The 14,029-nt window shown below is 54.0% G+C and overlaps 1 protein-coding gene across 16 annotated transcripts in view; it reads right to left on the bottom strand.

The window, feature by feature from the left end:
- Positions 1–14,029, bottom strand: part of NCOR2 (nuclear receptor corepressor 2) — a 320,600-nt gene that overhangs the window by 178,022 nt on the left and 128,549 nt on the right. For all 16 annotated transcript variants that reach the window (XR_013175504.1, XM_077159574.1, XM_077159582.1 and 13 more), the window contains one exon: positions 8,921–8,967. The gene's annotated coding sequence lies outside the window, so the exon portion shown is untranslated. The remainder of the gene's footprint in view (positions 1–8,920; positions 8,968–14,029) is intronic.

Genomic DNA, 14,029 nt, shown 5'->3' with positions numbered 1-14,029 from the left:
TCCCCATCAGCCATAGGTGTGGCCCTGGCATCTTGTTTGCTGGGTCTCTCTCACCCACCCACACCAGGAGGCCCTGGTAGCACGGAGGCAGGAAGCAGAACTCCCATACCCTGTCCATTCCCACCCAGAAGCCCCTACCCCGCCCAGAGCAGCTGCCACATGCTTGAAGGTCCTACGTGGAACATGGAGCCTGGCCTGTAGCCCCCCACCAGGGCATCAGGAGGGTGCAGGCAGTCCCTCACATAACCAAACGACAAACAGTCTGAAGTCTGGGTTCGAATCCCAGCTCCATCAGCTGCCAGCTGTATGACCTTGGGCAAGTTACTTAGTCTCTGTGTGCTCTCAGGTTTCCCCACCTATGAAATAGGGATAATAGATTCTAGCTCCCAGGGCTGTCACAAGGAGTATATGAGTGAATGTCTGTGGCCCATTTAGAACTCAGAATGGCATAAAGTAAATGTTCAGGGACCATAAGAAATCAAAGTTAATAATGACAATGACAATGGCAAACTCTTACATAGCACTAAAGCAAATAAATTGTCAGGAAATGCTAGCTCCTGTAATAAATTTAGTACTTGCTCATACCAGGTCCTGTTTGAAGCACTTTACACATATTAATTACTACTAGGTAACCACTCACTATTCAATGAGCTTGTTTCAGCTCTTCCAGGCAGCCTCCTTGGATTGCTGTCACCCCCAGGAGCACCAGAGAGACACACAATTCTCTACGTAGGGCTCAGCTCAACTACCCTCTGTGCCCTCCCCAAGGCCCAGGGAGAGCCTCCACCAAGATACGAGCCTGAAGTCAGCAGAGGGTAGATGCACGTCCCCACATTGGCCCAAGTGGTAGCCCCTGCCAGAACCCCAGAAAGGCCCCATCTGGTTCCATGAGCGCAGCCTGGAAAGTAAAAAGTGTTCCCTCCCTGACATCTGGAAGGGGTGACTCTTTGGTGGAGGCCCAAGCATCTCAAGAGCTCAGGCCCCTCTGTAGGGTCGGGGTGTTCAGAGAAATGGGGGTCATGGTTAGGGGGAGAGGCCTGGACTCTAGCTGGGCACCAGGGTCTGCTGCATAAGGCTGAGACCACCCCACCCCACCCAGCCACCCCATCCCTTTTGTCACCAAATCCATTTCCCATATTCTCAGGTTTCATGAGATACCCCCAAGGTGGGTGCAGCCTGTCTTCCGGCCTGCTAACCTGAAGGAAGTTTGGGCTCGCCAGTTCAGCATGCTATGGCCACCCAGCAGCAAGGACAAGGCCAGCCTGTGGCACATGTGGCTCCCGTGGGCTCCTCGGAGGGGAGAGGCAGCCCCACCACACCACGCCAGGGACTTCAGAATCCCCAGTGCCACCAGGACTTCAGAATCCCAGTGCCACCAGCCACCAGCTGTGCAGTAGGCATGCCAGGCCCTCCACCTCCCTTTCCTCATCTGTAAAATGCATCTAACAATGATTATTCTACTGCCAGAGGCAGAACAAGGAGCACCTAAAGAGCCAGCTAATCAGGGCTATATGAAGAAAGAGAGAAGCTCTAGAAAGAAGCATTTCAATTTCAGCAAATAAGCACACATTGTCATTAAGAGAATAGAATTTTATTTTATGGCTCAGAAAGGTTTCAATTTCAATTTACGGCATAACAGAAGAGGGTGATGTGATCTTTCCAGCACGGAAGGCTCCTGAGGCCTGGACACCTTGGGTCGGGATCTCCCTCGAAGGGCAGTGCTGAGGCATTTAATAAACAAGAAGCCTGCACAGGGTGCCTAGCAGGGAGTGAGAGCTCACCATGCAGGCGCCACCCGTCCCACACAGGATGACCTGGAGGCCACGGAAGGAGGGTGTGGCAGACAAGGGTACGGATTCTGGGGAGGATGGCTGTGTGACCTCAGGCAAGTTGCTTAACCTCTTTGTGACTCAGTTTTCTCATTTCTAAATTAGGGATGACAACAGTGCCTACTTCTAAGGGATTTTTGGAGAATTACATAAACTATAACACATAGGGTGGTTTCAAGCATGCCTGCCAGGAAAACTCTTATAAATGTTGTTACTATTACTGTTGTCAATGTTGTTTGCTGCAACTTCAAAGCTGGCTGCAGCATAAAGGCAAATCCTGGGGCCAAAGGCCAGCTTCACAACCCACCAGGGATCCCCCACCACCCGGGCTCGCAGGGAGCCCCGAAAGGTAGCCCCTACCTCCTCCCTCCAGCTGGGGGAACGGACTACCATCAGATGGGAGAAGACACATGTCAGAGCCAAAGATTAAAAACAAGTGCAATTATCGGGCAGGCATCCATCCATAATTATGAATTTGATGTAATTAGGCACCCCGCTAACTTCATTACTTATTTATTTTCGGGATTGCTTATTTAATTTACAGGCCTTCTTCCCCGAAAAGCCATCTTGGCTGACACCCCTCAGGGGAGGAAGGAGGAGGAGGCCAGGAGAAGCCCCTGCCCTACCTCCGCCCCTATTTCTGGGCTTCCATCTGTCATGCTCCCACCTCACCCCTAAATAGCCCCCCGGAAGGCCTGAGTGATTTTGCCCAAGATGAGAGGATCAAGTAAAGGCAGGTCCTCAGCAGAGTTCAGGCCTGACATTCCCTCCCCAGTGCCCAGCACCGCATACCAGCGTCTACCCAGAAGGCACGTGCCCTACCACGCCCTCTCCCTCCTGCAGAGGACACCCTGGGAGAGAAGGGGTGGCCTTGGCCCCGGCACCAGCTCGTGGCATGACTCTCTAGACTGGTAAACACATCAGGGCAACTCATGGGGCTGGTCCCTTCAGGGCAACTCATGGGGACGATAGAGCACACTTCACTCACAGTCACATGTTTAGGTGACCCACCTGGCCTCTCTAAGCCTCGGTTTCCCCCTTTGTAAAACAGGAGTGTTGAGAACACAAGCAGCTAGCAAACCCTGAAAAACCAAGTGCTCCTACCCAACAGACCACCGTGGGCTCAGCCAACACAACACAACAAGCAAAGGCAGTCAGAGGTGTAAAGACTAGAAAGGAAGACAGAGCCATAGTAAGCTCTCCCAGAACATAGGAGAATTCAGCCAAGTGGCCAGACATGTAATATCAAAAAGTAAACAAGCTTTGCCAAAACATAGCAATAACTGAAGTATAGTAGAACGTATACTAGAACTCACCAGAATGGCTAAAATTTAAAAACTATTGACAATATCAAAGTACTGACAAACATGTGGAGTAACCATTGCAGGTGGGTATGAAAAATGATACAGCACTCTGGAAAACAGCTTGGCAATGTCTTATCAAGTAAAACATACACTTATCATATGACCCAGATCCCCTCTCCGGTATTTGCCAAGAGAAATGAAAACATGTTAACAAAAAGACTCATATAAGAAGGTTCACAGCAGCTTTTATTCATAACAGCCAAAACCAGAAACAACCTAAATTGTCCATCAACCGGTGAACAAATATACCAGCTGTCGCGAATCCACACAGAGACACCACTAAGTAACAAAAAGGAACTACGGATACAGGCAACTGACACATGTAACAACACAGATAAATCTCAAAAATATGCAGAGTGAAAGACCAGTCACAAAAAAAAAGTATACATTGCATGATAATGGCAAATAAAATTCTAGAAGATTCTAGAACTTAAGATAACAAATTAGTGGTTGCCTGCAGTGGCAAGAGGCGATTTCTAGCAAAGGGTTGAAGGGAACTTTTTAGAATGATGGAAATGTTCTGTAGCTTGATTGTGGTAATTATGCGAATGTATATTTCTCAAAAGAGATGGAACTGAACGCTTAAAATGAGCGCAGTTTATTACATGTTCATCACACCTCAATGACATTCATTTTTTGAAAGTATAACAGAAAAATATAGACATCTGTATCAGCACCAGTGATTCCACTTCCAGAACCCAGGGACCAGCTCTGCTGATATCTTACTGGCCCTCAAGTTGCCCAAAAGTCCCCAACTTATGAGTGCTGGAGGAGACCAGTCTGAATCCCAGTGTGCCCCTTCTCACACATCATTTAGGTTGATCACCTGCCTCTCTGCCCTTTGGAGTCCATACCTCTAAGTGCAGGTTTAGAGATAGAATGTTCCTTGTTTCTCAGAGGATTATCCAAGTACAATCAACCAAAGTGAAATTAACAGCTACAGGCCCTGGCATACAGCAGGTGCCTCATTATTGCTGTTTGAAAGCAATAAACTGACAAGCGATTATAGACCCAGTATGAATTCCAATTCCAGGGCTCAGCCAAGGCACTTAACTGATGCCTGCTGTCTAGGACACAACCCAGCTAGGGGCTCTTTGAGTTCCACCCACCCCATCCCTCTCAGGAGGGAAGAGACAACGGATGGGGAGCCCTCCCGGGAGGGGGCCCTGGAGTAGCCCGAGTGTGCCCAGAGAGGTCATTCCCTGAAAAGGACATCTGTGGAGCAAGGCATCTTGGGGGCTCCAGCCATCATGACTATATTAACTGGTGCAGGGCAAAGGTCACCCAGAGCCCCAGGGAGAAGAGTACAGCCAGAAAGAAAAAAGATAAGGAGGATGTGGAGGGAGTCAGCCGGGATGGGGGTGGGGGGCTTTGGCGCCTGCTCACGTGCCCCAGATGAGGTGGGGGGGGTGAGCAGGCGGCAGGCGTCCCTCGGGCCGATTAGCGCAGGCCGCAGGCAGACACGCTCAGCTGTCAGCCTCGTCCTCCCAGCCACCATCAGAGACACCATTAATTGCTGTCATTTGAGGCTGGCCTATGGGGAGAAGGAGGAGAGGGGGAGAGGGAGAGGAGATGGGAGAGGGGGAAAAGGAAAGGGAAGGAGGGGGAAGAAGGAGATGGAGCAGGAGGGAGTTTGGGGAAGAGGTGGGAGGAGGGAAGGTGGATGAAGGGGAAAGTGGGGAGGAAGAGAAGGGAAGGAAAGGAGGAAAAGGAGGAGGAGGGAAGAAGGAAAAAGGGGGAGGGAAGAAAAGTGGGGGGTGAAGGAGGAGAAAGCAACTAGGGTTGGGGCGACGGGCAGCTTGCCCAGGGCTGAGCATTCTTGGCTTGGAAGCAGAGCAAGGACGATGTCCCTGGAGAGAGGGGAAGCCCCGCAGCTCTCCCCATCAACCCCAGGCCAGGGCAAGGGCAGTCTACCCCGTGCCCCGTGAAGCCGAGAGAGTCCCAGAAACGAGCTCCTGCAGGCACATCGTCCCTGGCAACCCACCAACCACATACCCTAACCCCAACCACTCGGCTGTCAGGGGCAGACCTGCTCAGCCTCTTCCTCAGGTGTTCAGAGAGCCCAGGCGCCCCCGCCCTTCACAGCCCATCCTGCATTCTGATTTACAGACCAGCCCCAAGCTGGGGGCACCCACCTCCCCTCCCTCACTTCCCACGTGAAGAAAGTGCCCAGGGAGGTTCCAGTTCCGGGCAAACCCCACTTTCCCACCTGCATTCTGGGGCTTGCATGGAGCCCCTCACCTCAGACGCTGGAGTCTCCTGCATCCTGACTATGTGGGTCTAAGCCCACACCTGGCTCAGGTGTGACGCCCCCGAGGACCATCCAGTTCCTGTCCCCGCACATACACCTGCGTGCTCTCCTGGGGATAAAGCCAGGGCCCGCCTCCAGGGGTCATCCTGAGCAATGCAAGTGCAAGCTGCTGTGGTCCCAGCCATCACCGGGGCCCAGCCCCATGGCCATCACCTTCCCTTCCACCCCTTGTCAAGGTTTTTTCCAGATGGGCCTGCACCCCATGCCCCCACTCAACCAGCCCTCCCCAAGTTGGGTGGGTGGCCCCTCTGGCAGATGCCAGAAAGCTTCCAAGCAGCCAGCCAGGAGATGCGGGCAGTGGGCTCTCTCCTGGGGGAATGGTCAGAGCACCTGCCCTGCTCCCAGGCCCCTCAGCAGTGCGGCTCCAGGGCCACCCCTGCCCCTCGAGAGACAGGCTCTGTCTGAGGGTCCTTTCAGGGCATTCCCAGGACATGATCTAAGGCTCCCTCAGCGGGGTAAAGGAGTTCCCACCCCCTAGCCAGTGCCCCCTCCCCCGCCTGTCTGCCTCCTTCCCCCTCCACCTTGATGGATGGCCCCAGCAGAGGAAGCTAAGTGCTTGCAGACAAAAAGCCCTTTTATCGTCCTCGTCCTCGGGTGGGCCACTGGCATGACAAGCAGATAACTCAGCCACAGGAGGAAGGTTCCCCATTAGGCCTGCAAGGCGGATTGATGGAGGAGTGAGAGGCGTTGAGGAGGAGGAGGAAGGAAAACTACCCTGGGCACAGCCACCCTCCAACTTCAAAGCACCAAGAGCACTGGGGTAAAACCTTGCCCAGCTGGCCACTCCTGGAGGGGACCTCCACATCCATCCCCACTAGTGTCAACCCCGCCTCCCCCGCCTCCTAGATAAAACTCACTGCGTAGGCTACTGGGCAGAGGCTCAGGAACAAAGGAGAAAAGGAGAGAAGCCTCCCCCAAAAAATCCATACCCAGGTGACAGGCCCAGAATCCTGCAAACCTGGAGGTCCACTCTAAGCAGCCTCAGGGCCTTTGCATGGACTGTGCCCTCTGTCCCCACACCCTTTCCTCAGCTCCCTACATGGCTCTCTCCCTCCCCACTTTCAGGTCCCTGCACAAATACCACCTTCTCAGGGACCCACCCTTATCCCCTCTATTTGAAACCACAACTCCCAACCCCTACACATACCCCAAGCACCTTCTCTGTTTGTTTCTTTGCCCTGCCCCCCACTTCCCACCAAATGACACACGCTCTTCCCATCTGACCTATTTATTGCTGTTTATCATCAGTGTCCCCTGGAGAGTACACTCCATCAGTCTCATTCACAGCTCTCTCTCCAGTGCCCAGGACAGGGCCTGACCCACGGAAAGTACTTAAGAAACAACTGCTCACGGTTTCCGTGGTAGAATGCTCGCCTGCCATGTGGGAGACCTGGGTTTGATTTCTGGCCTATGTACCAAAAAAAAAAAGAAGAAGAAGAAGAAAGAACTGCTCAACTTCTGAATGTATTGGAGAGAAGAATGAAATTGGAGAGCAGCCAGTCACGAGTCAGAACGTGCTGGAGACCCGCAGAGCTCAACCTCCATAAGCATCCGGGGCCTCATCATCCCTTTATAGATGAGGGAACCAAGGCACCAAGACATCTCACCTTCCTGGGATTCACACACAGGTCTGTGGGATGCTTGTCCACTGGTAGAACTGCCTCCAGAGCCCGAGCTGCCCCTCGCAGGAGGCCGGCGCCCACACTCCAGACAGCTGCACCCTGATGCCCGCTCCTTCCTGCACAGGCAGGGACAGAGACTGGGCCTCAGCCCATGCCCCAGGGGCCACCAGGCCACGCCACCACCTCCGAGGCATCCTCCAGCTGCTTTCCTGCTCTACCTAAATCACCCTGACGTGCAGAGGGGAAGTGGTGTTTCCTTCTCACACCCACAGGGTCTCCAGGGACGGCAACGCCCTTCCCAGGCCTGAGTCAGCCGGGACGTCCTACCCCCAGCAAAACCCCAAGTCTCTGGGGACAGGCACAGGACATGGGGAAATGGGCTTGCGGATTCAGTTCCCTCCTCTGCAAGGCCTCTCTGCTGCTCAAAAAACCCCACGAAAATCATAGCAACAACCTACCATCACCAACATATCCATAGTGCTCACTCTGTGCCACAGACTTTTCTAGAAACTCATTTGATCTTCACATATTCCAATGTGGGGGGTGGGCAGGATAATCTTATTACAACCCCATTTTAGAGAGGGAAACTGAGGCACAGGGAGGGTAAGGGGCATGTCCAAGGTCACTCAGATAATCAGTAGCAGAGGAATATTCATGCTCAGGCAGCAAGTTTCAGAGTGTTCTAAAGCTCTACACCTCTTCAGTTAAAATATAAAATAAAAGATGCCAGGGGGCAGTCAGGCTAGTCCATGAGTTCCCACCTCTAAGCCTTTGCCCATAGTGGCTACCTACATTGAACCTGCCTTCCCTCTTCCTTGAACCCTACATCCCAGTCTTCTAGCTCTCTGGACTTTGAGGGATGTATAGGAGCTCTCTGAGGAGACCCCTGCAGCTGAATTTTCCAGGTGGAAGGTGGGCCATGACCATGGACCTGCCTGTTTTGGGATCCAGTTTGCTCAGCGGTGACATAAGCTTGCTGTGGGTGGTAACCTGGCCATCCCCCTGAGAGCTCGAGAAAATGTTTGAGTCCATCTCTGTGCTTCCAGCTGAGAGGCATGGGACAGGTGGCCAATCTGTGCCTCAGTTTCTCCATCTTGTGGAACGTTGCTGTAAGGGTCCCAAGTGGGGTATTACATGACATGCATGTGGTGACTGTTCGCTTGCCGACCATCTCTCCCGTGCCAGGTCCTGGATTAACCACTGAACTGTCAAGCACCAGCAGGAGATGGGGGCTGCTGTCACCACCAGTTGACAGATGGGGAAACAGAAGCACAGGAAGATGGAGGCACTCGGCCTGGGTGCACAGCGTGGAGGTGGTAGTACCAGGACTAGAATCCAGGCAGCCATTTCTCCTGCTGGGCACAATGGCTAGAGCTGCCCAGCCCAAGGGCTTCCTCCAACACCAGGCTCATCTGTGACTGCCCTCCCCAAGTTGCAGCCCCCATGAGAGAACAAAGCAACCTTTGCCCAAGGAAGCCCAGATACAAGAGGAAAGCCACGACCCCACGTCTCCACTGCCGGGCCTCCTTCTTCCAGGCATCATCCGGAAATCACTGCACTCCCTCAGCCAGAAAGTAAGTCATCCCCAGGGGACCCTACCAACTCTCCAGCCATTCCTCATTCTGTGCAGCTCTGGGTCACCAGACCCCCCCCCCCCAACGAGGCCACGCTGCCCACCCTCCCTATCTGCCATGAGGAATCTGACTCCTCAGCTACTTCAGAACCCCTCCCATGAGAAGATCCCGGCATGCAATGCCCCTGGGGATGGTGAAGTGGGGAGAGACGTGTGCCTACCAGAAACTGCCGCCAGCCACATTGTGTCCTCAAAGACTCTGGGAGACCTGCAGGAAAGAAAACAAGGCTTGTTATTAAATAGTGTAGTTTCCAAAGCAGGACCACGTCAACAGATCAGCAGAGGGAGGAGGGTACCTGATGGTCTGGGCACAGAACATAGGCACACTAGGATAGTCATTTCTCCACGACAGTCCTAGGAGACGGGCAATGTTTTCCCCATTTGACAGAGAGAGAAACAGAGGCTCAGAGAGTCCAAGTCTTTGGTCCCAGGTCTCACAACTGGAAACTGACAGGGCTAGGGCTCAATCCAAGGCAGCCCACCGTCCCTGGCAAAGCCATCAGAAGGTTCCAGGTCCCATACCCCAGTGTCACCATCACCATGAAACTGCCCAGAGGGCCCATAAACAAGAGGGCAGGCTGACAATGGAGGGAAGAGGGCCTACTATTCTCATTCAAGAATTTCTAACTGAGTCACAACACAGAGTCAGGAACAGTTCAGCGAAAACTAGTATCCAGTACAGGACACTCAGAAATAAAAAAGAAAAAGCCAGTCAACCCAACAGAAGAATGGGGAAAGACTGTAACAGACACTTCACAAAAGAAGATATGCAGATCGGATATGCTGATCAGCACATGAAAAACATCATCAGTCATCAGGAGCATGCAAACGGCTAAAATTAAAGACTGACAATACCAAGTATTGGTGAAAACATGGAGCAACGGGAACTCATAAACGGCTGGAGCGTAACATGGTGCCATTACCCTGGCAGTTTCTTATAAATTATAAAGTTCAACAGCCATTTACCATCTGAACCAGCAATCTTCCTCCTAGGTGTTTACCAAGGAAAAATGAAAATAAATGTCTACATAAAGACTCGTACATGAGTCCTTATTCATAATCACTAAAAAAAAATTAGAAATAACCCAAATACCCACGGACAGGGGAACAGATAAACAAGTGGTGGTACGTCCACACCACAGGGGAATCCCCCACCCTAAAAAGGAGCCGACTACTGGTATACACGCCACACATCAGGCTGAGTCACAGAAGCCAGGCTCAAGAGGCTGCATTCTCTATGGTTCCATTTACCTGACTCTGGAAAGGAAAAGTCCACATTCACATGCAAAGAGTAGTCTACAGAGACAGCTGGTCAAGCTGTCAAAAAGTGCGAGACCCAAAAAAGTTATCAGGACAGTGATCACCTCTGAGGAGAGGGAAGGCAGGTGACTACAAGGGTGTCCCTTTTATAATTAATTATTCATCGATACATAGGCATGCATTTATATTCTTTATCATGTTAACTTTTGCATGAAAAAAAATGAGTGAAAAAAGTAATACAGAGGGCAGAGTGCTGGACTGCGAGTGCAAGCACCCGGCCATGGTCCCAGCTTTCCCACTAACTGCCGTGATCTTGGTCAAGGGCCCCCACCCAGCCCTTTCTGAGTTGTTTTCCCATCAGAAAATGGGTCCATTACACGATTGTCTCCCAAGCCCACCCACTCACCAACATCTCAGCCTCGAATGGACCTTGGAGGAGCCCCCCATTCACCCCACACCGGACCCCTGGGACCAGAGGTTGCTGGGGTCAAGGCCGCCCGCTCTCACAACGTGGGGAGCTCCAGCCCTGCGTTCTGTGGGTATGTCTGCAGGGCCAGGCTGTGCATGGTGAGGGCTCTATCTGGCAGCTGGGCTCTGGGAGCCCTGCCCACTCTGAAGCCCCCTCCCTCCCTGGGAGGCCTCCTCCGACCCCACAGGGCCTTCGAAGGGGCAGCTGCAGGCGGCTCTGGGGAGAACAAACCCGCCGCTTCTTCCCTGCCCTTTTCCTTTTTTTAAGTTCTTGTTTTTCCCCTAAGAGGCCCCCAGGCTTGGCACTTGGTCCTGACATCTGCTCCAGAGACAGGCCCCAGCAGGGAAGCTGGGAGCAGGGAGGGCCCAGGCAGGCCTCCAGGCCGACCCCAGCTCTGATGCCCAAGGGCTCTGTAGGCAGCCTCTGCAGCTCAGAGGTCTTCTTCTCACTTCCTCCCAGCTCCAGCAGCCCATGACACACTGACACATGCACAGGGTCCTGGGCAGGGTCAGGGCTGCCCCAAGGCCACCGTCCAGCCCTGGGGGAGGTTCAGGGAGGCCCAGCAGCACAAAGGTCCAAAGGTGTGGGGTGGAACCAGGTGACGGCTAAGATGGGGCCTAAGGGAAGAAGGAAAGCTGGCCAGAATCAGAGACAGAGCTGCAGGTAGAGGGGTGGCCTGGACAGGGCCTAGGAGGTGGGAAAGCAGGCCACCTGAGCAAGAGGGGAGGGGCGGGGGCTGCTTCCACAGAGCCTTGCTCTAGGAAGCTGGGCTTATTCCCAGAGGGCAGAGACCCCCTTGTGCAAGAGAGGAGGGACTACCTCCTATCTTAACTTTGGAGAGTGCTCTCCAGATGCCACACGGAGAACAGGTGACAAAGGTGGGAGGGGCTACTGCGATGGGGTGCATGGGCCCAGGGCGGTGGGGGGGAGCAACAGAGGGGAGGAGGGGGCGGGATGGAGACCTTTAAGCAAGTGGAGGCATTGAGCAGAGGACAGCAGGCCAAGGAGCCAAGGAGGTGACGCTCAACTTTGTGGCCATGACATCTACACAGGTACCCTGGACAGTGGGAGGGGGAGGGGGTAACAACAAGTACTTTCTGAGCCCTTTCTAAGCTGTGACCTCATCCAATCCTCACAACAGCCCTGCCTAAGGGATTGGCCCAGTCTCCTGACCAGGAGGCAGAGGTTCAGTGAGGGGCAGTGACTCACCCTAAGCCACACAGCGCAAAGTGGCTGAGCACATTGGAACCCAGGCCCAAGCACTCAGGCACAGAGGGCTGGGGCCCTGGGCAGGGTTCCCTTCTTGGGTGGGATGGGGCTGGCCGCAAGGGGGAGGTGGCCGCTCCGGCCCCTGCACCACAGACCCACCAGGGTGGGTTGGTGCTCAACACCTTCCCGGGCACAGCCATCCCAAAGGGGCTTCTCTGGGGCCTGAAAGGTCTTGCCCAGTCCCTTGGCTCCAGCCCCCCAGCTCGGGGGCTCCTCATTGAGGTGATAGATCTAGCTCCACACCTAGCAAGTGGCCAGCCCTGCAGCCCCCCTGGCATCCCCCACACCACGCAGGCTGCCTCACTCACATTCACTCACACTTGCCTAAGCTTGCTCACTTACTCTCACTCACACTAGTTCTCACTCGGTCACACATATGCATTCTTGCTCTGACTCGCTAACTGCCTCAAACTCACTGTGTTCACACCCCTTTACACTCACAGTATTCACACTCATGCACTCTTCCTCATTCACACTGTTTCACGTGTCACACACACTCGTTCATACAGCCCCTGTTTGCACACTCGCACTCACCCCTCCTCAGTCCAGAAAGGCCCGGTGGGGAAAATAGGCCCCCTGCTTTCTCCGCCTCCCTGTGCAAGCGTTTCCGGCTGCAGGCCTGTCCTGGCGCAGTCCACCAGCAGCTGAATCCATCCCCAGGAGGAAATGCCTGCACCCCCCCACCACCCGCCTCCTCTCCTGGGGGCTGGCGGGACTCATTCCCAGCAAAGCAGATGTGCACGGAAGGGACATTCTGCCAGTGCTGACCATGCGTCCTTCCCCAGAGCCCACCAAAACCAAATGTTCCTCTGCTCAAGTGCGTCACTGGCTCCCCACACCCTCCGGGCTAAGAGGCGACATATTTGGACCCTGGAGCTGGGATACCTGATACCAACCCCCTCGCCAGACCCCAAACAAGCTCCGTCAGGCCCAGCACCCATCTTCTACTCTCAACTCAGTCAAATGCACCTTCCCCCTCCTCTCTGCCACCAAACCCAACCTGTACTCCCAGAATCAACACACCACCTTTTCCTCCTTCAGGAAGTCCACTCAAACACCCCAGCCACAGCAGCCAACTGGACTTGTCCATTTTGCCACGCCCAGAGACAGGAAACCACCAGCCCAAGGACACACAGCTGCAAGAAGGCAGGGCCAGGATCAAAGCCAGTGCCAGCCACCCTGCTTCGACTGACACATCGTCAACCGCTTGGTCAGCAGACAGCAAGGGAGCCCCAGTTATAGCCATGAGTGCGAAAGGCAAGGGCTCTCGGGACACATATATGCACCAGGACACCCAAAGAGATGAGCAAAACGATTTCAAAGAGTGTGCACTGCTGCACACAAGAGAGGACTAGATATGAATGCCTGGAGGGGGATTTATCTTTACCCAGGGAAGTCAGGAAGGGTCTCCCTGTGAAGGGGTCACTGGAACAAAGACCCAAATGTCAAGAAGCAACTAGTCATGCAGAGATAAAGAGTAAGAGCATTCCAGGTGGAAAGTACAGCAAGTTCAAAGGCGTGGAGGCGGGAACCAGCTGGGGGTACTAGAGAATGTAGAAGCAGCCAGCAGGGTGGAGGGTGGAGAGCAAGAAGGAGAGGGAGCCTCTCCCTCGGTTTTAAAAGTAGGACCCGGGTGAGGCATGGCCTGCAAGAAAATCTCTAAGGTAATCCCCAAGGGCCCCCTGGAGGCAGTAGGCTTCAGCAAGCAGAAGGATGAGGAAGATGACCTTTTCCTGGCCAGCCTTAGCCCTCTTCCTGCACAGGAGAGTCCTTCCTAAAAAGCAGAACCAAGGGTCCTCGGTGACAATGCCTGGCCAGCACCTCAGGGCCTTTCCCACCAGGCCCTGCCCATGGCCACCCAGGGGCAAGGCCCTGACCCTGCTGGTCCCTAAGTTCCCGGTCACTTCCTCTGCACACTCCCGGGGGTGAAGGGGAGGGGCAGACTGTGAAAACCACCCATGATTGCACAAGCCATGCACAGCCCAAATCCTCCTCTGAGGCCAGCAGCCCTGGGCAGTGGCCACCCCAGTGTACCCTTGCGGTGCCCTCACGAGAAGCATTTTTGAGGTATGGAAAGGAGGGCAGGTGTTGATGGAGCACCCACAGGGTGGACGGGTGGGACAGGGTGGGAGAAATGTCTACCTGGGTTCTAATCCCAGCCCTGCAGTCTCCATACTGGGCACCTGAGCCAAGTTCCTCCATCTCTCTGTGCCTCTGTTTCCCCACTTGTCAACTGGGGGTGACAGCAGCACCCACCTTCTAGAGGTGCCAT

Source organism: Tamandua tetradactyla, chromosome 5 (genome assembly GCF_023851605.1).
Source record: "Tamandua tetradactyla isolate mTamTet1 chromosome 5, mTamTet1.pri, whole genome shotgun sequence".
Taxonomy (NCBI): domain Eukaryota; kingdom Metazoa; phylum Chordata; class Mammalia; order Pilosa; family Myrmecophagidae; genus Tamandua; species Tamandua tetradactyla.
This window is presented reverse-complemented; position numbering and strand designations above follow the sequence as displayed.